The sequence below is a fragment of the Pinus tabuliformis genome, chromosome 4_2 (genome assembly GCF_031772625.1).
Source record: "Pinus tabuliformis cultivar Carrire ecotype Pingquan chromosome 4_2, CPIR1, whole genome shotgun sequence".
NCBI classification, from domain to species: Eukaryota; Viridiplantae; Streptophyta; class Pinopsida; order Pinales; family Pinaceae; genus Pinus; species Pinus tabuliformis.
The window spans coordinates 1029310871-1029332605 of record NC_142304.1 but is presented as its reverse complement, the minus strand read 5'-3'; positions in this window follow the sequence as shown (position 1 = coordinate 1029332605).

The window sequence follows — 21735 nt, the reverse complement described above, 5'->3', positions numbered from 1 at the left end:
AAGCATAACATAACAACTAAAAGGTAGATCCTAGGAACACAAATGGCAAAGTCAAGGAGGAAATATTCCAAACCCTGTGAAGATATATCCTCCTAAGTCATGAAATCAAAAGTAAATCAAGTTTTTCAAATCTCACTTGTTCGATGGAACAAACTATGTGTCATGGAGCAAAATAATGCGATACTATTTGATGGCTTTAGGATATGAGGTATGGGAATCAATGGTTACTGAAAGCACAATGATATAGGAGTCCAAAGAATAGAATACAAAAGCCATGAATCCAATCTTAGGTAGTCAATAAAATTTTGTAAAAGGCAAGATGGGTCAATGTTCTTAAGCCAAAAGTCTTGGCAAAAGTTACAAAATCTTTATGCGGAGGAATCTACCTCTGTGACAGCTGAGCCAAAACTAGAATACGTAGAACAAGAAAATGGCCAAGAGTCAAAGGAGACAGATGAAGGTACTAAGAGCATAAAATACTATGAAGATGAAGAAAACACTGAAGTAGAGCTTAAAGCATAACTTCTGGCCGCTCTAGAAGAAATAAATAGATTGAGAAAGGAAAATCAATAGCTTAAGAAGTGGGTACAAGATGTGGAAGAAAATAATCATGACCTTGATGAAACAAAGGAAGAAGTTGTCCTCCTTCAACACCAAATAGAGGAAAGATCTAAGGATGTCAACAAGATTGAAGTAGAATTGCATCAAGAGAGGAGACATGATGAAGAAGTCATATCCCTGAAAACTTAGCTAGAAGAAGCAAAGAAAATGGAAGACGTTGTAAAGATACAATTAATGAAGAAAGAAGAATATTGCGAGAAGCTTGAAGAATAAATTGTCTCATTAAAAAATGAAGTTGAAAAACTATGCAAAAGTCTGAAGAGTTCTCAATCATTGGATGACATTCCCAGTTATTAGATATCACCATTTGATAAAAGGGGACTTGGTTATACAGGTGAATCTCTAAGGAATAAATTAAAAGAAAAACCTGAAAGCAATGTCATCATTCTCCGAAATCCAAATCACAATGAAAGCCAAAAAAATGTTGCAAGTGCTTTCATTCCTAGAAGTTATGCTGGTGACCTCAATGAATCTTCTCTCTATGCAAGTAACAATGAGACTCAACTAAGGATTGGATCTCCTCCAAGGAAAATCAATTTCATAAAACCATCAAAGAAAGTTTTATCATTCAGAGATGAGACTAAATTCTATGGTTATTGTTATTTATTCACTAATTTCGGTCATAAAGCTAGAGATTGTAAAGCATACTACAAGAGTGATTATAAAGGTTATCATTAAAACCCTAGAAGAAAACTTGCAAGAAGGGAAGAAAAAATCTCTAATGGCTATAGAAATTATAGCTCAATTTCTCCATTATTCAAGATAGAATGCCATCAATGTCAGAATTTTGGACATATGTCACAAGATTGTATAAGTAGAATGAAGTGGGATCCTAATCGAATCAAAGATCAAAAGCTATCTGAAAATCCTACCAAGGCTTGGAGAAGAAATTATGTAGAGCCAAAGAATGGTCTTTACCTCCTCCTCACTTCCAATGATGTTGTTGTCCATAACTTCTGTAGAGTAGTCTATGAATTTCATTCCCATCCATTATAGGATACACACTACCTTATGCATGGGTTGGGCATTCTAGAAAATAGTGCCCAGAAGTTTGTGCTTATCCTTTTGCAGTGTCAAGTTATATGATTGGAATGAAGGCATTCAAGGCACCTAATGGGGATGTTGGTATCTATGGGATGATAAGTAGCCTGTGTTGACCTCTTCTATCAATGTCCATACAATTTGGTATGAGAGGTGAAGTAAGAAGGAGAAGAGGGTTATCAATGAGTTTATGTTTTCTATCTCTAATAATAGAAAAATCTCTTCTATGGGTCAATGGTGGTAAACAAACACAATTATATATTGATCAAAATGGTGCGAATCTAGTAGAAACATAGTGATTGCTAGTCACCACAAGGATTACTACTCCCATGGTAAGGTTATGAGTAGGCTTATTGTGCAGGAAGTGATAAACAATGCCATAGCCACCAAGAGTAGTCCCCTTTCCATTGACATAGCTTATAATGTTTACAAAAAAATTGATGTCTTGTGAGATAAGAGGTAGTTGAGAGCAAATTTGCTCCAAGAAGTGCTTGTGGAAGGAAGAAAACAATAGTACGGATAAGTTCTATACATATTTCTACTTTGGGGATGATCAGTGGTTGCTTATCTAAAAATATGAGATGTGCAACATAGGTTTTAGATGTGTGGGGAGTAGCTCTAGGTGTGAGGAAAGGACAAGGGGACTAGTTTATAGGTCATATGGAGAAAATTTAGTCAGGAGAGAGCACCCCATTTTCCACTGATGTCAAAGGGGGAGAAATATCAAGAAGCATGACAACAAGAGATGCATTATCGTAAGGGGAGTTGCCATCAATGAAAAAGAGAGAGAGATTATTGAGTAGAGTTGTCATTGATGTCAAAGTGGAATTGAGGATATCTAATCCCTAAAGTATATTGGATGGAAATTGAACTAGTCCTATCAAGGCCTTTGCAAGTGAATAGAGGAAAGCCATAAACAATAGCTGGGCCACCCACAATATGATGATTGTGTTGTATTTGTTTGCATGGTTGATCCTTCCACATTGAGAATTCTAATACCTAGTTAGCATGGAGTTAGGTTTGAATTCTAAATTTCTCCAACTCAAATTTAAGCAAAAATGGAACAATTTTGGGACTTGAAAGTAACTATGTCTATAACTTCATAAAGCTGCTCCCTATTACATCAGGATTCCATGATCATACAAAATGATTTAGATGACTAGATGAAGTGGTTCTACATAAGTGTCCTTGTACACTCTACACTCTCCCCCTTAATCTTAATAGGTCGATAGACAAAAAAAGGCGACCTGGAAAATGTATTTACAATAACAACCATCTGCTAGATATCTATTTTACATAGAGGAGTTGTTAGTGCAAATTCCTCATCTAATGTACAAGTCGGCTCCAATTACAATCAAGTCGCCCTTGTTGTGGAGCAACTCTACTTGTATAAATAAGAATTAATTCGACCTCATTTTGACCTTCAACTCGTCCAAGGAAACAAGAGACAAGTTCAGGTCTGCAATAGAAGATTTATAAGTTCATATCTCATGAACCCAATGGCAATGTGAAGAAGAAGCACTTGGGATTTTTTTTATTTTTATTTTTATTATTATTATTATTATTATTTTTGGTTTCTGGGTTATGTTTTTAGAGATATTTTCTCAAATTCATGGCATAAAATTCAATACTCTTGAAGTAGTTTTAGACCCTCCTTAAGATCCGAACTGAGAAGGACAAAATTCGGCCTTAAGAAGTAGTACACTCGGCCTAGTTTTAGCCTCTAGAAGTCTTGGCCTGAGGCAACTACAAACCTTGGCCCTATTCTAAGCAAACCTCAGACTCCTGTAGGTAGATTCAGGCCTGCACTTGGGCACTTAGTGACAAGTTTCATATTGTGGAAAAAGAGTAGATTTAGGCTCTCTTATGAAGTAGGTTATAAGTAGATATACAATAAGTTTTTTAGACTTCCGGAATAATCCCTTATGTAGAGTTTTGAAGCCATTCATGGACCATACTTAAGGATATTTGAAGCATCCCTTTTGTGCACATTATTGTATCTTTTGGAGCAATCTTAAAGACTTATTGTAGCAGCCTTGTTGGAGCATTCTTGACCATTTGTGGAGCATACTTGAAGGCATTTTTGGACAGAACTTGGCAACCTTTTGAGCAGAATTTAAGTTGACCTTGGAGCTAAACTTGAAGAAGACTTAAATTTAACTTTGGAGTCTTCCTTGCTGCAGACCAAGGAACAATCCTTTGAAGAAGATCTGAAGATTCTTGAAGTCTTGGATCTAGCTTGGTTGATCATACCTTGCAATATCAAAGCCTTTTGGAGTAACATATGAAGAATTATTTGTAATAACTCTTGATGTATTTCTGGAGCAGCATATGAAAATAATTTTGAAGCAATGCTAGAAGCAATTTTGGAGTAGACTTGAGGTCATCATTAGAACAACTACTGAAGAGATCTTGGAACAACTTTGAGACACCTTGAAGAAATTAATTTGGAATGGTTGGATCTTGAATTAGCTTAAGAGGATTGGAGTCCTCATATATAGATCAAGTTGGAGCTTGAATTAGATTGAGAGGATTGGAGTCCTCACAGTTTGAACGATGTTAATGTAATATATTTTTGTTTTAGTTCTGGTATACCTTGTGTTTCCTATTGTGAAAGACTTTAACTACTTAATATAACAATTGAAAGAAATATTGATTCACCCCCGCAGTATTTCCAACATATCTAATCAATGAAATACTCCATATGTATACATTTATCCATCAAAATCCTTCTCCAAAGATTTTCATCTGTGATGGAATTCCACAGAGATTCGGTTGCAATTGATTTTCCCAACAAAAAATTGTCCTTCCCTCCCCAACCACCATGGACTTGGTATGGCTAATTTCTTCCAACTAACAAGATGATGTCCTCAATAGTGCCCAACAACCCTCTACAAATAATTGCAACAGAGCTTCTTAATTTTGTTTAAGTTTCCTTTTGGGGTGTAAGCAAGAAGGTGCTAAAATGTCGAGATTTCTTCTATGGTTGATTTGACTAGAACAAACCTGCCTCTCTAGGATAATGACCATTTACACCAAAAGTTGATCCTAATGTCTCCCTTTGCAATTAATCAACGCTAGTCCCACTTCCCATAACAATTTGGTTTTAACCAAAAGCCTAGATATTTAAAACCTTCAACAAAGTATTTTCTATCTAGACGACAAAGATGTGCAAAATGTTTAGGATCCTTCTCTCCACATTATGGATATATAAGGTTGATTTTTGGTAGTTAACCTCCATCCCTGTACCTACATAGAAAAGGTTGATAATTCCCAATGTCCTCCAAAGGTTTCCCCTCATCACCAAAATAGAAATTCATATGTCATTTACAATAAGTAAAATTGAAATGGGCAAGGGTTTTCCAACTAGGATTCCTTTGAGATGACTACCTTCAATTGCCTCTTTTAGCAATTTCAACCCCTCTACAACCAGCAAGAAAAGATATGACGATAATGGAAAACCTTGTTTGATTCCTCCTGAAGGACCAAAGAAATTGGAAGCCTATCCATTTATAAGAATTGAGCAATTTACACTCATTATGCACCCCACGATCCACTTCATCATTTTAAAGGAAAAAAATAATATGTAAAAGGAGTAGCTAAAGGAATTTACACGAGGTCTTGTCAGAAGCCTTTGAAAGGTCAATATTTAGAAACATGCGCAATTGATTCCTAATCTTGATATTGTGAAAATCTTCCTAGGAAGATCCAACTAACTCATGAATATGTGTGTTTGTAGAAACCCAAATTGCTCATCAAAGATCACTTTGGTTAGGACAAGTTTTAGTTAGACAACAACTTTGTAAATTATTTTGTAAGTCATGTTACACAAGGATACTGGCTGAAAATCCCTAGAATTATCCTGGTGATTCACTTTCAATGAAGTTTGAGCGCATATTCCTTGGAAGCTTTCCTCCCATTATAGTCTCTTCTGCAACATGGGGTAAGAGATCAAAGAAAGACAAGAATAATTTTACAGTCCATCCATCGGGCACCTGAATCTAATATTTTATAAAAGACTTTAAAATTGTAAGTCCTCCTACAAAATATCTTTACATAACTCCTCATCCTCTTAATAATCAAGGAACCAAGTAAATTTTATGATCACCATCATTATATCAACTAAATTACCCCGATAGGGTTCATCAAATAAGTTGCTAAAATTCCTCACTTCTAAGGCAACCAAATCCCCAAACTTTTGAACCTGCCTTCCTTCTTTGTCTATTATTTCCTAGATTGTGGTTTTATGATTTTGATGGCCATGAAATGATGGAAAAGCATATTGTTCTTATCACCCTATGTCACCTAAACTGCCCTACTTTTCGTTATCCATTCCATTTCCTCCTAGAGAAATAACTTGTTCTTTGAAATATCCAATTCCTTGATTGCCTTTAGAGTTTCTCTAAAATAAACAATGCTTAATTTTCCTAAAAAAGGGATTGCTAAAGCCTCCTCTATAACTTTTATATTTTGTCCGATCAATCTATACCTCTGTGTCAAGCCCACACTGTATCTTTTATTTTAGGATTTTTTAAAGAGTCGATAACTTGCTTACTTGTTGGCATACACGTTTGATGATCAAAAGATTTGCAACCGTCCTTAACCAAAGTTCCAATTTTCTCTTCTAAAGTCCAAGGTGGGCTGAATTTGAAAGGTTCCCAAAGCTTTTAATTATTGTCCTCAAATTCCAACAAAATTGGAAAGTGATGTGACCAACATACCTTGTCCACCCAAGTGAAAATCCTACCAACATCCAATGAAATCTAACCATGAAGAAAGGAAGTAATCAAGACATTTATAAACAATTATCAAATCATACCTATTATTGACCCATGCATGGTTCATCTTGATTGGATTCAAATCTACCATGCCACTACAAGGAAAATACCTTCTAGCGAAGGTTATAACGAATGTTGTTAGTGTTATAAAATAGGCTAAAATTGTCAAAAAAACATCTGCTAGAACATCCATTTGTGATAATAGATGTTTTAGTAGAGATTATAACAAAACTTCATCACAACTAAAAAAATGTGGGTCGTCAGAGGCTTTCATAGATTTTTATTTTTTGTTTGCGGTGCACGTCATGGAACAAGTAAGAGATTATCACAAAACTTCATCACAACTAAAAAAATGTGGGTCGTGAGAGGCTTTAATAGATTTTTGATTTTTTTTGCACTTCATGGAACAAGTAGCACTGGTGTGCTACATATATAAAAGCACCAGGTTACATACATAACTAAAATCACCGAGGCATTGAATGCAAAGAACATCAATGCTTGAAATGTATACCACGCTTGTGCTTATATATTAAAAAATGCCATGGGGCGTTCTTTTAAGGAACGACACTAGGGCATGCAAAAAATAATTGCACTCCCAGTGCTTTTGTTTAAACTTGTAGCGCCAATGCATATTGTTTGTATAAACATATCAGTGCATTAGTGATATAAAAGGACCGATGTTGTTAATTTTAATAATGCACCAAGGTTGGAAATAATATTTTGTAGGACAGGGGTGTTAGTTCTATGAAAATACTGGTGTGTTAAGAATTACAATGCACTGAGGCGTGAATTGCAAACAATACTGGTGTTTTAAGAAATAAACGCCTGAGTGTTTTCGTTTTCCTAAAATGTGTTCTTTTAAGGAATGACACCGAGGCATGCAAAAACTAATTGCAATCCCGATGCTTTTGTTTAAACTTGTAGCGCCGATGCGTATTATTTGTATAAACAAATCGATTCATTGTGATATAAAAGGACCGATGTTGTTAATTTTAATAATGCACCGAGGTTGGAATTAATATTTTGTAGGATCGGGGTGTTAGTTCAATGAAAGCATTGTTGCGTTAAGAATTACAATGCACATGAGCATGAATTGCAAACAATACCGGTGTTTGAAGAACTAAACGCCCCAGTGTTGTCATTTTCCGAAAAGGCACTAGTCATGCCAAAAGATGTTATCACGGTGCTTTTATATAGCATAACACACTAGTACGTTTTTATGTTATGGACACGCCGATTTTTTGTATGAGCTTTTCTCTATTTAGAAACATCGATGCGTGACAGTGCAATTATTGTAATTTTTAAAATCCGTTATTCATCGAAACATCAACATATATCTTATAACGATATTCATATAAATTAAAATTTAATTAGTGCATTTGTATATGATGTTTGGATTAATTTGTTATATTATCAAATTTCGCATCTCTTCATTATGATATTTAATCAGTGGTGTAACATTTCACAACGACATTGAATAACACAATAGAATAAATTAAAATGTATCTTATTATATATCAATAAAAGGTTCTTTTTCATACAAAATGAGATTGTTATTGGTAACCCCTTGTCTTTCAATTGGGACACTATGCCCATTACATTAAACAAAATGTTTGATTTTCATAGACAAGTATTTCTAAAAATACAAGAAGTTGTATTGATATCCAAATAGATCATCATACTTTGTTGGAACTACTATCAATGCTCGAGCTACTTCCATGACTTGGGTTATTTGGAGGAATTTTTTGTTGATTGCATCGATTATTTTCGTCTTCTTGATCTTGTTCAATCTGCAAACATAAAAATAAAGTGTAATGCGTGTATCTACATTGGTGAGAATAATGAAAATTCAAATAACTAATATATATCAATGTAAATCAAATACCAATGTACCATAGCAAGAAGTGACTCATAAACTATGAACATGGTTTCAAAACCAAGTCTCATTCCTTGTTGCAAAAAGTCTTCTGCTGGTGTAGTCCCATACTTTGTTTCCTACATGTTTTAAATCCCATTATTAATCATAGATTTAATATAAAGGATTTTTTTGTTCTATTAATACAAATTCACAGAAGTAAAACAACATAGATACTTACAAATTCCACAATTAATTTTTGATATGCCAACATAGACTCACAACCCATATTTAACCCAATGACAATCAATTTTTTTAATGACTCTTCGTTGTATGTTAGCACCTATTTGAAGACATTCAAAGATGGTTGTTATAAAACAATTTAAGATATACAAAAATGAAAGCGTGAGTTGTTATAAGGAAATATTAACAATTGCTCACAAACTTTGATATCAACCCTTTTCTTCCTTGTCATCCTGTTTTATGTGCTGAATGAGTTCTATTTTTTTTATTTTTTTTTCCTGCAAGAAAATATTTGAAAATTATTATTTAATGATAAATTATTTTTTTATATGTACGAAGTCAATCATGATTACATACATTTGAAGCATGTTGTTGTTGAGATGGCTCCTTCTGTGATGCAATTATGTCCATTTCTTTGACCATCTCCTTGTACATTTTTTTGGACATTCCCATTGACATGTTTCGCATATAAGCTCATTGATCATTTGGGATTTTCATAATCTTCCTGAAAAAAGTAATAAACTATTTTTATATTGATATATGAAAACTAAATATAACAAAATTGATATTAATAAATGAACAGTTTGTAGTAATATATACATATAATTATAGAAAATCATTTAAATTATGAATATTACATTTTGAATGATATTTTTTGTTGTTGTATGTTTTTGTTATTGTAAGTCTCACATGTCTCATTGACCATTGCTCTAGAAACGCTTCCTGTAGTTTAGATATAATTTGGTTCTTAGAATCATTTGATTGATTTTTGTATTGTAATTGGAAAGTACGTCTATACTTTTGCTTCACTAGATCTCTCATAGTTTAAAACCTCATATTGAATAATATTTTTTCATTCATCTGATTCATTCTTCTGCAAATTTTCTATTAAGATTTTACGCTTTTCTACACTTAGATTATAAATAATCTTATCGACCTTCTTCATTTTGTGGCTGTGCATGACATGCACTAACTAATACATATTAGTTAAACTTACATATAGTTCAAACATATTAATTTTGTAAATAATTTACAAAGAACTTGCCTTCTCTACTTTTTTCGATGTGTTATCATTGTGTCGATTAATATTTATTTATTTTTATTTTTTTTTATTTTTTATTTTTTATTTATTTATTTATTTTTTATTTTTAGTTTTTACAGAAACGGGTAGTGGATATATTAGAAACTTGGCCTTAATGCCAAAGAGCGGATTACAAAAGGTGAGTCTAAAACGATAAGTGTCAAACAGCCTTGCAAGACCATGACAATTATGTTTAGCTCACATCTCTTCTTAGTTGCAACTATGTGATAAATTTCAAAGATTTTACCAAGCTTGTGGGTACAAACAAACTGATTTAACAGAAGGCAATAAAACATGACAATGTTCTAAATTAAGGAATTGGTTCCCATATTTCCTGTCCGCCTCTGAGTAGAGCACCAACTGTAAGAAGGGCTGCTTTGTTAGCTTCAGTGTCCGCCTCCTTATTATTGGCTTTCAACACATGATAGAATTTTAAATTATGGAAAGAGTCACCAAGGTCTGAAATTCTGTGAATCAGCCTTGCTAGCCTTAGGTCCATTGGCTTAGAATGAGTCACCATAGTGTTAATAATAACCTGAGAGTCTCCAATAACATTAACCTCCCTGATGTTTAGCACTTTCAGAATCTTGAGTCCTTGAAAAAGAGCCAAAGCCTCTACTTGAATGCTGGAAGCGATGCCCAAACCCCAGGCGAAACTGTGGATCCTAAAACCAGCTGGGTTTAATATAACTCCTCCAGCACCAACTCTTCCAGGATTTCCCTTAGCAGCCCCATCAAAAAATAGAGAGTGCCTCTGATGGTTTGCAATCCATCCCTGGAGCTCTTTTGCTGTAGCCCTTATTTGCCAAGCTTTTGGGAGGGAGATACTCTTTACCAATTTTTGGAACTGTAGGTCGAGAGAAGATCCCCAATTTTTATCTTGCTGGGTGAGATTTAAATCATCTTTGTGGTCTCTCAGGCACTCTTTTAACTGGCATTTAATTTTAACTGTCACTAGCTTGACATCCTGCTCGCAGTTTCTGAAAATCCTTTTGTTTCGCTCAAGCCAGATCTGCCAGCAGGTAATTTTAGGGAGAATAAACCAAGCAGATCTAATAATTTTGTTTTCTAGAGGAGTACTAGGGTACCTTTGCAACCATTTGAAGAAAAAATTAGCAGTGGAGGAAGGCAACTCGAAGCTGGAACTCAAAGTTTTCAGCAGCGCGGACCAGATCTACAAAGTAAAGGAACATTCTAGCATCAAATGTGAAACGCTTTCCTGATTTAACTTGCAAAGTCTACACCTTGAAGGGCCATGGAAGCCACGCTTCTGCAGATTGTTGTCAGTCAAGATTTTGGAATGGCATAATAGCCAATTGAAAAAATTGATTTTTGGCAGAGAGGGGTAATGCCATATCCCTTTCCATGGCTCTGGATTCGTGGCCACATGGGGGCGCTCACACAACTTGGCGTATCCCTGAGCAACGGAATAACCACCAGCCTGCACACCCCAACCTCTAGAATCCCTGCTTTGCATCTGCGATGGAGCCAATCCGTGAAGCTTGGAGAGAAGTTCCTCGCGTTCTGTATACAAATCTGGGGGCATTTCCAATTTCCAGCCAGCCTAGCGTGAATCATGCCAGGCTGAGATATCCCACAGGGAACGCATTCCAGCATCGTTCATCCAACTGTGCAATGCTTGGAGAGAGGGACAGTCTCCCAGCGACTCATTGTTCATAATTCTGTCTGTCCAAAGGTTGATCCTTTTTCCATTGCCGGGGACCCAGTAGGCATGAGTATTTATAAGCGGACAGGCTTTTGAACAGAGCTTCTGGAAGGGCGTATTCAGGAGCGGCAGAGGATGGTCTAGATAGCGGGAGCACTTGCCCTTAAAATATTTTTTCCAAAGAGCTAGATGTGCCCAGCCAGGGTTAGGAGCAATAATTCTCCAAATGAGCTTAGCTCCCATGGTGATATTTTGATATCCAAGATTTTTGAAATTCAAGCCTCCTTCCAAGAGTGGTTTGGAGATGGAATCCCAGCTGACTAGTGAAATATTTTTCTCATTTTGCTTGCCCCCCTTCCAAAAAAAATTCCAAATGATCTCCTCCATTTTTCTGAGAATCCCAGAGGGAGCAAGAAGAATAGAAAACTGAAATAAGGGAAGACTGTTAAGGACTGATTTAATAAGGACAGACTTACCAGCAATGTTGAGCCAGGAAAAGCCCCAGGCAAGCAACTTGTTCTTGAATTTCTCCAGTTGGGGAAGCCAATCTCTGCTGAAGGCTCTTTTAAGAAATATAAGAAGGCCCAGATACTTGAAGGAAGTCCAGTTTGAGGAGGCTGCGAAACCAAAGGTTCTGGAAATGGAATTGAGCATGCTGGAAGTGGTGTTCCAGCAATAGATATGGCATTTGCCATTTTTTAAACTGCTTCCCGAAATCAAACAAAACTCGTCCAGGACTCCTTTAAATTTGGAGGCTATAACAACAGAGGCAGCTCCCAGTAACAAGGTGTCATCTGCAAAGAGGGCATGATTGATGTTTTTAACACCTCTTGCTATACAAAGCCCAACAATTTCCTGGTCCATGATTTTTTTGTCTAAATAGAAGTTGAGGACAGTGGCTTGAAGAACAAAAAGAAGGGGTGAGAGAGGGCACCCCTGCCTGATCCCTCTCATGGCTTTGAAAAAGTCAGCAGCTCTGCCATTTACTAATGGAGCGATCCAAGGCTCCGAAATGCAGGCCCGAATCCAATTTATAAAATTCTCCCCAAATCCAAATTTGTGTAAGACTTTCAGTAGAAAACTATGCTTGATTCTATCAAAAGCATTTGTTAAATCAAGCTTTACAACCATACCTTTTTCCTTGCGACTCATACTTGGGTGGTTTTCCTATTGGACCAACATGTAGTTGTCCACTATCTGTCTCCCTTGAATGAATCCTCCTTGGCTTTTCACAATGACTTTGGGGAGGATGAGTTTAAGTCTATTAGCAATGACTTTAGTAATCAGTTTGTAACCAATATTACATAGTGATATCGGATGAAACCTGTTGAAGGTGTTGGCTCCTTTCTCTTTGGGGATGAGGGCAAGAAAAGCAGAGTTCGTGTTGCCTCCGACTTTCTAGCAAGCTTGGGGCTTAATAACCATTTTGTATAGATCTTTTTCCACAATATTCCAGCGAGATTGGAGGAATCTCGCTGTAAATCCATCCGGTCCAGGGGCTTTGTCTGGGTCCATGGTGAAGAGGGCATCCTTGACTTCATTCTTAGTGACTTTAGCTTCAAGAAGGTGATTCATTTCAACAGTAATCAAGGAGGGAACCACGTCAATCATATTAGAGCTTTGGTCCAGATTTTTATCTTCACTATACAAGCTTTTAAAGTGAAGGGAGGCAGCTTTTTTGATGCTTGCATTGTCTTTGTGAGTAATAGTGCCATCTTTGATTTCGGAAATGGAATTGGTACATTTCCTTGCCTGAGCTTGTTTATGGAAGAAGGAAGAGTTCCTATCCCCTACTTTAAGCCAAAGACTGCGTGACTTAAGTCTCCAGTACTCTTCTTCTGCTAGACAAGCCTTATGGTAGTTTTGTTGGAGCTGGGCTTCTTTATCTAGAAACTCTTTAGTTATGTCAGCTGTTTCAGCTTGGAGGTGGTGATTTTCTAGACTGCGTTGAAGATTTTTTCTTTCATTTGCTGGATTGGGCAGAGTTTTGGCCTAGCTTTTTAAAGCCCTTTTCACTCTTCTGAGCTTCTCCTCCCAGACAAAAAAGGGGGAGCCTTTGACCGGTTGCATCTAGATGCCCTTAACTAAATGCATGAAGTCCAATTCCTTAGCCCAGAGCGGGCTAAATCTGAAGGGAATTGGACCTAGGTCAAGCTGAAACACCAGTTCCATCTTGATGGGTTTATGATCCGAAGTGCTGCATGGGAGGATATGAACTCTAGCCTCTAATCTGTTAACACCCAGGTTGTTCCCTTTGACTCCCAAGGGAATACGGCCAGGGTAACCACTAACCAATCTTTGGATTACAGCTTCTAGCCAAACTGTAATCAAAGAGGGCTCTCTCTTTATGGTTTGTCTCTGTTTTGTGAAGATTTTAGGCTAGTTATGAGTTCAGGGTTTGTTTTTATGTTTTGGTTGAAGGATGTTTTCTGTAGCTAAGGTGGAAATCTTCAGATAGTTCTAGTCCATTGGGCAATGGAGTCTGTGGCTACAGGTTGTCTGAGATATTAAGTTGAGTTGCTGAAACTGCAGGGCCATTCAAATACATCATGAAACAAAATTTAAATTGTGATTATGAGCTGTGATTAACCAGTGAAAAGCAATTAAGAGTTTTCCACTAAGCTGGGATGTAAGAAAGAGATATATTGCACAGGAGCAAACTTGAATTCCTGAAACAACAATCCCTGTGAAAGATATAGCTTGAAGGTGCAGCAGTTAAGAATTACACCTTATGACTATAACTGAAGAAAAAACATTTATAACAGCTTAGATTGAGTTCAGGGTATTCTGTGACTAAATCCTGGAACTATTCTTTTTCTTTGCCATTAACTTATGAAACACAGAAACATGAATGAGCTATGAAAAGATAACAAAACACATAACGAAGAGTTTTTAAGGAGAACTTATTGTGCCATGAAGTACGTAGGAATCCTGTAACTTTCAGCAAAACACCAGAATGCCTCAGACAACACAGAGCTTTGGAAATTCCATCACTTTTGTATTAATGCTTCTGGAAATTTACAGCATAAGAAACTCTAGAAGAGAAATCAACAACAACCCCTGCAAACTTATGCGAGGGGGGTATATATACAAACGGTGATACAAAATATCTGAAGCATTGAGTCATCTGAGAAATAAATACGTTCACCAACTTGTACAGAAGAGCAGATAAGAAGTTATTACAGCTTTGAATACAACATAAATGCCCTTCAATTCTGTCAGAAGACTTTTTGACCTTTGGAGGCCACTGAGTCGGTTGAATGTTCTGTTATAAATGATGAATGACGTGTCTTTGTAGCTCTGTCATCCTGTAACTTTTCGGCCCTGTCACCTGTGACTGTCAGTGCTGCTTTAGTGGCCGAATAGTTTTGCTGAGTTGGCTCAGCCCATTCTTCTCCATGCATGCTGATTTTATCAAAATTTTCCTGTGTATGATAACTTGTATAAAAAAGAAAAACTTGAATACAGGCTCTGGTTTACAGTATTGTTTGTATCATTTTGGTCCAGAATTCCTGTGTGGGCAATTGATGTCTCAGGATTGCCTCTAGAGTCTCATCTGCCTCTGTGTATTTGTAGAAATTTGGAGGCACTTCAAACAAATGCTGGATCTCATTCATAATGAAAAATAAATTCTCAACCCTGTTGTAGAGACTCTGCCCTAATGCTGGCCCTGATTCTTCTGAAGTGCTGGGTCTTTCTATAATCTGATTTGTAGCAAATGTGTTGACCCTTTTGGCGTAATGTTCATGAGAAAGTAGTCTTCCTGCGTTGTTCAGTAAGCTGGGAAGACCTCTGTTTTGCAATGCCACAAATTTGTCTGTGAATTTATTAACCTCTGTCTGCATATCCTGGCTTCTTCTTTCCAGTGTTTGTACCAAGTTTCTCAGTGTGAGGACCCTCTTTATCAGCTGAATGGTTTCAGTTCTACTGGAGATTCCCATTTCTGCTAGCTGAGCACTTGTTCTGTTATTAAGCACATTAATCATTCTATTGGCAACCTCAGGCATATTGCCTAGAGATGCTCTTGATCTCTGGATTTCTCTGTGTGCTTTTCCTATGAGCTCTATTTGCTCATGAATGGTCTCAATGTATTGCCATTGATCAGAGATTGATTGGCCAATGTTGGCCCATAAAACTGTTTTAAGCTCAACTGTCACTTTGTCAAGTGTGAGCTCCTTCTCCAGCTCCTTTATCTTATCCTTAAGGGCCTTTATTTCCCTTCCTTTTTCTGCTACAGTCTGCTTGGATTTATCATATCTTTCATTGAGCTTGGCTAGACTCTCCCTGGCCTCATTTAGCTCTGCCATTTGGGCTTCCAGGGCTTGGATTTCATTCTTGAGCTTCTGCATATCCAGGCTTGGAGCCTGCTCTGTTGTTGGTGCAGTTGCTGATGTAGATGGTGTTGTCTGTTCAGTAGGAGGAGTCGTAGTCTGAGGAGGTTCCTCCAGGTTAATTATTTCTGGAGGAGGCTGAGATGTCTGTCCTCCTTCTTTTTGTTGTAATGCTGCCTGCAGTGTAGCCTGTACAGCCTCTGATTCTCCCAATTTCTCTTGTGTTTGGATCAACTGTTTATATAGGGACACCAGCATAGCTGATGCATCTTTTGTCATGTCTCAGCTAGGCAACTTCTCCAGTTTGTGGGTGAATGGTTGCTGGGACTTTTACCATTTTCCTTAGTGCTGCCAAATCTGCATCCCTTAACTTCAATAATGCTTGTACAACCTTGATGTCCTTGGGATCATGCCCAAGTTCTATGATTATCTCCTCTAAGGCTTTGATTCTGTTGTCCTTTGCTTGAGAGGATGCTCTCTCCAACTCCAGTTGGGCAACTGTATTATTTAGGCTATTTTCTAGCCTGTAGTTCTCCAATGTCTTATCTGCCAAGGAGGCATACACCATCTCACCCGTTTGCTTATGTAATTCGATTTTATCCATTGGGTGGATGTCCTTGGCAAGGACCTCAAGGTTGGTCCTTATGTAATCTGCAGCTGACTGCGGCTGCAACACTGCTGGCATAAAATGGCTCATGATCATCTTGCCCTCCTGGACATCAAATGCAGACATTAGTCTTTGCTGGTTAGTGGGAGCCATTTTCAACAAATGATTATATAGCTGTACTCTTATGGGCTCATTCCTCTTCTTTATGTCAATGAACTGCTGCTTGATGCCCACCTCAGCTCCTCTTTGCTGGCTTGAGGAGCTGACTTCTCCTCCCACTGTCCTCTCTTGTTCCTGCTGGAAGGAACTTGCAGATGCCTCCATGCTAGGTGGGCCCATGCCCAAAGATTGCCCTATAGGCATTTCTTCCTCAGAAAGGGGATTCATTCTGTGTCTTTTCTCCCCATGAGTTGTTGATGTTGTGAGGGGAGTCTCTCTGTCCCTCTTTCTACTTATATCTTCCTTTTGTGGGGTTTGGAGGACTGAGGCCTCCACTGTTGTCTCTTGCCTAGGAGGCAGAGTGTCCTGAGCTTGCTGCCCGGTGGATTCTGGGGCCTGTGATGTTTGCTCTTGCTGCACTGGCTGTTCTTTTTCTTGCTGCCCCCCTTGTTGCTGTTGTACCTGTGGTTGTTGCTGCACTTCCTGCTGCTGTCCCTGTTCATGAGGTGGCTGCTCTGGCTCCATCTCCTTTTCTTTACCTTTGCTAGAGGTTTGATCAGTAGCTTTGGCTGCTTGCTGATGTGCTGTGGAGGATGAGGCAGCTGCTCCCACTTGAGTGCCTGTAAGAGCAAATACCTGTGCACAAAGCTCTAAGTCAGCCATCTTTTGGAGATTTTTAACTGCTCTTTGATTTAATTCTTCTTGTGTGATAGCTTCCTCTAAGGTGCCTCTCCTCCACTTTATTTGATTTGCATATTTTTCTATATGAGGCAACCTTACGTGGTCATAACCGGCCAGCCTATACTTGACCCTTCTTAAAGTTATGAAGTGATTGGGGTCATAAGGTTTCCAAAGGAACCTGGTCTGTAGGCCAAGGGATTCTAGCATTCTGTTTGCTTCTTGCCAACCCTCCTCCCTTTTGTTGTAAATGAAGTGGCCTAATTGGTTTCTTACTTTGAGCTGTGCCTTCTTGCCTTTGCCTGAAAAATGTAGCACATCAGCATTCCCAAACTGCCTGAAGTATTCAAGGGCAAACAATCTCATGGGCACATATCTGGGAAATTTGTATAGGGGCAACTCACACCCAAATATTCTGATGACTGTGTGGTGTTGGTAATAGTACCAATCCCCAATGCTGTATGCCTTGGACAGCTGAAGAATCCTTTACATCTCATCAGTTAGTCTAGGAGGAGGTGAGCTCATAAGCAGAGACATGGCTGGGTGGATGAAGAGGTCTATAAACTCACAGTAAGTATATGGAGAACAAGATCTGCAGTGGAAGGCAGAGGACCAATAAACCACTGACCTTGGATTGCCTTGTGCATCCACTCTCTTCATAGCAAAATGAAATTTCTCGTGTTGATAATACAAAATTAAGTGGTAGATGTAAGAGGTGTATCTGAACACCCTTTCTCTTGCCAAGTTCATGAATTGCTCATGTATTTTGTCAGATATGTAGGTGGCATAGTCATAGCAGATTGGAGACTTGCCAGGGGAAAACATGAGCATCATCACTAGCACAGTTTCATCAACAAATTCAATTGAATTGTAGCCCAGAATGGGACTGATCATGTCTACAAGGTCCCTGCCCAATTGGTTGAGGTAAACATGAGAAATGGGAGGGTACTTCACAGTGTCAGAGTCAATGTACAATTGATTTAGTTTGGTGACCTGAGCATCTGTCAATTTAGCTCCTTGCTTTATCAGATCAGCCAGTGATAAAGGGACTAATTTCTTCTCAGTTTTGAAGTGCAACATCTCTCTGATGGCTTCAGGGGTGACATAGAAAACAACTGAGCCTGAAGGGTCAATCACAGCCCTCTGAGTGGCGTCATAGCATTCAGCACATAGGTGAATTAGGTCAGGAAACTGGTTGACCTGAGGGAGCTTGAAGAGAGGGAGGAAAGAATCCCAAATGCCCAATACATCTGTTCCAGTCTCATGTTTAATCTTCAATTCGTTTAACAAGTGGATGTGGTACTTGTTGTGCATTAGCATTTCTTCTGATATCTGATAATCCAGGTCTGCTAATGGTTGCCATTCCAATTCTCTCTGAGGGGCATTTAATGGAGCAATGTTCAAGGCTACAGGAGCTACTGGTGCATCCATGGTTACTTTAGGATTGTGTTGGTATGAACTGACGTTACTGTGCAGAGCAACACAAAGGAGTATTTCTTGGAAAGAGAGGTGATTTACTGAGGAACAGAGGATAAAATGGCAATGGCAGCAATTGAAATACTGCACAGAGCACTTGATAGGGCAAATGCTTGGCTTTAGAACTCTCTATACGGTGAATTGGTGCAGCTTGGGTTCTCAGTTCACGAATGCGCGAACCGACTGTATATTTTGTGCAAACTCGGGTAGACAAGGCTCTGCAGGCGAATTTCGACTTAACAGTTGAAAATGGAGGCTTGCCACAGGGGATTTGCCGGTAAATTATAAGCTTGCCCACTCTTTTAATTTTGTTTTAGACAATTACGGACACAACTGAGCGCAAGGGAGGTAAATTTGATAAATACCTGGTGAATTGCTTGGCAAAGTTTGTAAATGCAGGTGGGACGGAAGCGCCGGCGGTCTCCTGGTTGATTTCAGCTGGTTGGCTATGGATTTGGACGTAAAATGCATGCAGGGGGAGTAACAGTCTTTTTAGCAAAAGTAACGAAAAACATGAATTTTGGCCAAAATATAGACTTTTGGGTTATTTGGCGCCTTTTTTGGATGACGTCAGCATGACGTCATCGAGACACGTGGCGGCTTAAGAGTGGTCCACGGGGATGGTGAGGTGGCAGGCAGGTCAGAGCAGTGGCAGACGGGGGCGTTGACGTGGCGGTGATGCAGCAATGACGTGGTAATGACGTTGGCATAGCGGGTTAATGGAAACCGGAAACAGTAAGCGGTTTGATATCGCACCGCCTTATATACGGAAGCGGAATTGTCAGAGGGTGCTCCGATACGATTTGGGGGTGACGCGTGGCAGAGGCCTGACGTCACCCTCTGACAAATTTCGGAAGCTATCCTTCGGACGTCGGAGCCGCTCCGATATGCATGTGGGCCGTCGGATGAAAAAGGCCAGATCCGACGGTCGACGGATCGTTAATGTGCCAGGACGATACGGCAGCGGGCGGGGATTATTTTAATATTTCTTTTGAAATGTGTGCCCGGCGGGGACTTAGGAGTTCGGCGGATAATATGGGTTTTTTATGAAATTTCTTGTGAAAATGTGTATTAGCGCCAGACTTTGGATAAAGTCGAAAAAGTGGGTTTTTCATGTATTTTTGCAAATGAGCGGGTTAGGAGTGAAAATGGGTTTACTTACAAGGTTCTTTTAGCAAATGAAGGGGTTAGTGGTTTAGATAACTTCTGAAGGGGGAAGAGGGGTAGGGTTTGGGTTCTTAAACTGACCGGATGTCAATTTAATCCCTGACTGTGAACATATGGCTATAATGCCAGGGGGGAGGGATATTTATAGAATGCTTGGGGTTTATACACCATAGTGTTTATAGTAATAGGGAAAGGGTAATATAGGGGATTTAGATAGTAAGAAGTTAGAGGTTAATATGAATGGAAGAGGTGAATGAGGAGTGATGTCACTAAGTTTATATACAAACAACTTAGCTTAGGGAGTAGATCAAAATGAAAAGATTTTTAGACAAGAAATGTGGCTTTTAAAGGAATAAGAACCAACATAAAACTTGGATTCTCTTTCATGAACACAACTGATGAAGGGATGTTAGTAATGAATGTGAAAGGGGGAAAAGGGAGTTAGTCATGCTCCTTTGCTTTGCTGCAACATGATGGAGAAGAGGAGCTTCTCTATCCACTGATGTTCCTTTATTTTAGACCAGCAAGATTCAGTTGAAATGAATGACATTTCTGCAACCCCATCTACCTACCCATCTACTTGTCTAGCATTTTTTGTTTCTTCATGGAGGGTGCACTTAGACTTGCAGACCCTTATATGCCTTTTCTTTTCTTTTGGCTTTTTCTTTTGATTCTCTATCTCAGGCTACCCTTATTGCTTCCAAGGTCCCAGATTAAGCAGTTGGGAACCTTACTTTCTCTACCTAGCTACTGGTCTGCCAAGATTAAACAGTTTGGACAGACTTCTTTCTCTATTCTACAACAGAAAATTGAAACATGGCATGATCCAGATTAGGCTGTTGGACCATCCATCCAAAATTGAGTCAACATCAAGCTTTTGTACACACCTTGTCTTCTTATGGAAATATGGGATCTTTGAATCACCAAAGCAGAGCATATTTGGAACTTTCTTTGCCAATCATGAAATATGAAACCTATTGGTATAGGTAGCTAACAGTGGCTCCACATGGGGATGGTTTTTCTATTTGAAAGACCAAGAACAGTAGGTCAGAATGCCTTGGCCCTTGACTTCTTGTATCAAAACTTGGAGTATTCCTCTTTGAAATGCCAAAATTGTGCTCTTCCCATCTTGGTAAATCTCTGAACTTATTTGCCTCTTGCTGATAACTAATAAAACTTGAGAAACTGCATTTTTACATGTTAACAGAAAGTAATATATACACCTGAATATGTACAAGGGAAACTTAGGCTGCAGTTATGGATAGTAGTCAAAATAGTGCTTCAACATCCTGCCATTTACAGGACCTTCATCCAAATCAGTTTCATCAAGATTCCTAAGGAAGTAAGTATTATTTCCTTGCACTGCTTGAACAGCAAATGGTCCTCTCCAAAGGGAATCAAATTTTCCATGTTTTCCTTTATCTTCCCTTCTTGAATCCCACTTGAGGACTTTATCACCTATGTTGAAGTCTTCAGCCTTAGTCCTTCTGTCAAAGGCTTTCTTTAGCTTTTCTTGTAAAACTTGAACTCTGTGATAGACTTGGTCTCTAGTTTGCTGCAAACATATAATTTGATTTACCCTTCTTTGCACATCATTTGGTTCAGCCTAGCTTTCTTGAAGAATTTTCATGACAGGAACCCCTAGTGATGAAGGAAATTTGGCTTCTAATCCATAAACTAACTCATATGGGCTGATCCCGATTGATCTTTTGGTTGTCAGTCTATCTGCCCATAGGGCATTTACAAGCTTCTTATGCCAATTCTTTTTATTTTCTTCCAACACCTTCTTTATGATGTTCACAAGGCTTTTATTTGATGATTCAGCTAGGCCATTTCCTTGGGGATAGTATGCAGTAGAATGGCCGAGGGTAATGTGAAATTTGTGGCAGAAATTCACCATCTTCTTAGATCTGAAGGCAGCAGCATTGTCTGTTATTATCTTATCAGGACAACCAAATCTAGAAAGAATATTGGTCTCAAGGAACTGAATGATAGTGGAATCATTTGCTTGTCTGCATGGGATGGCTTCAAT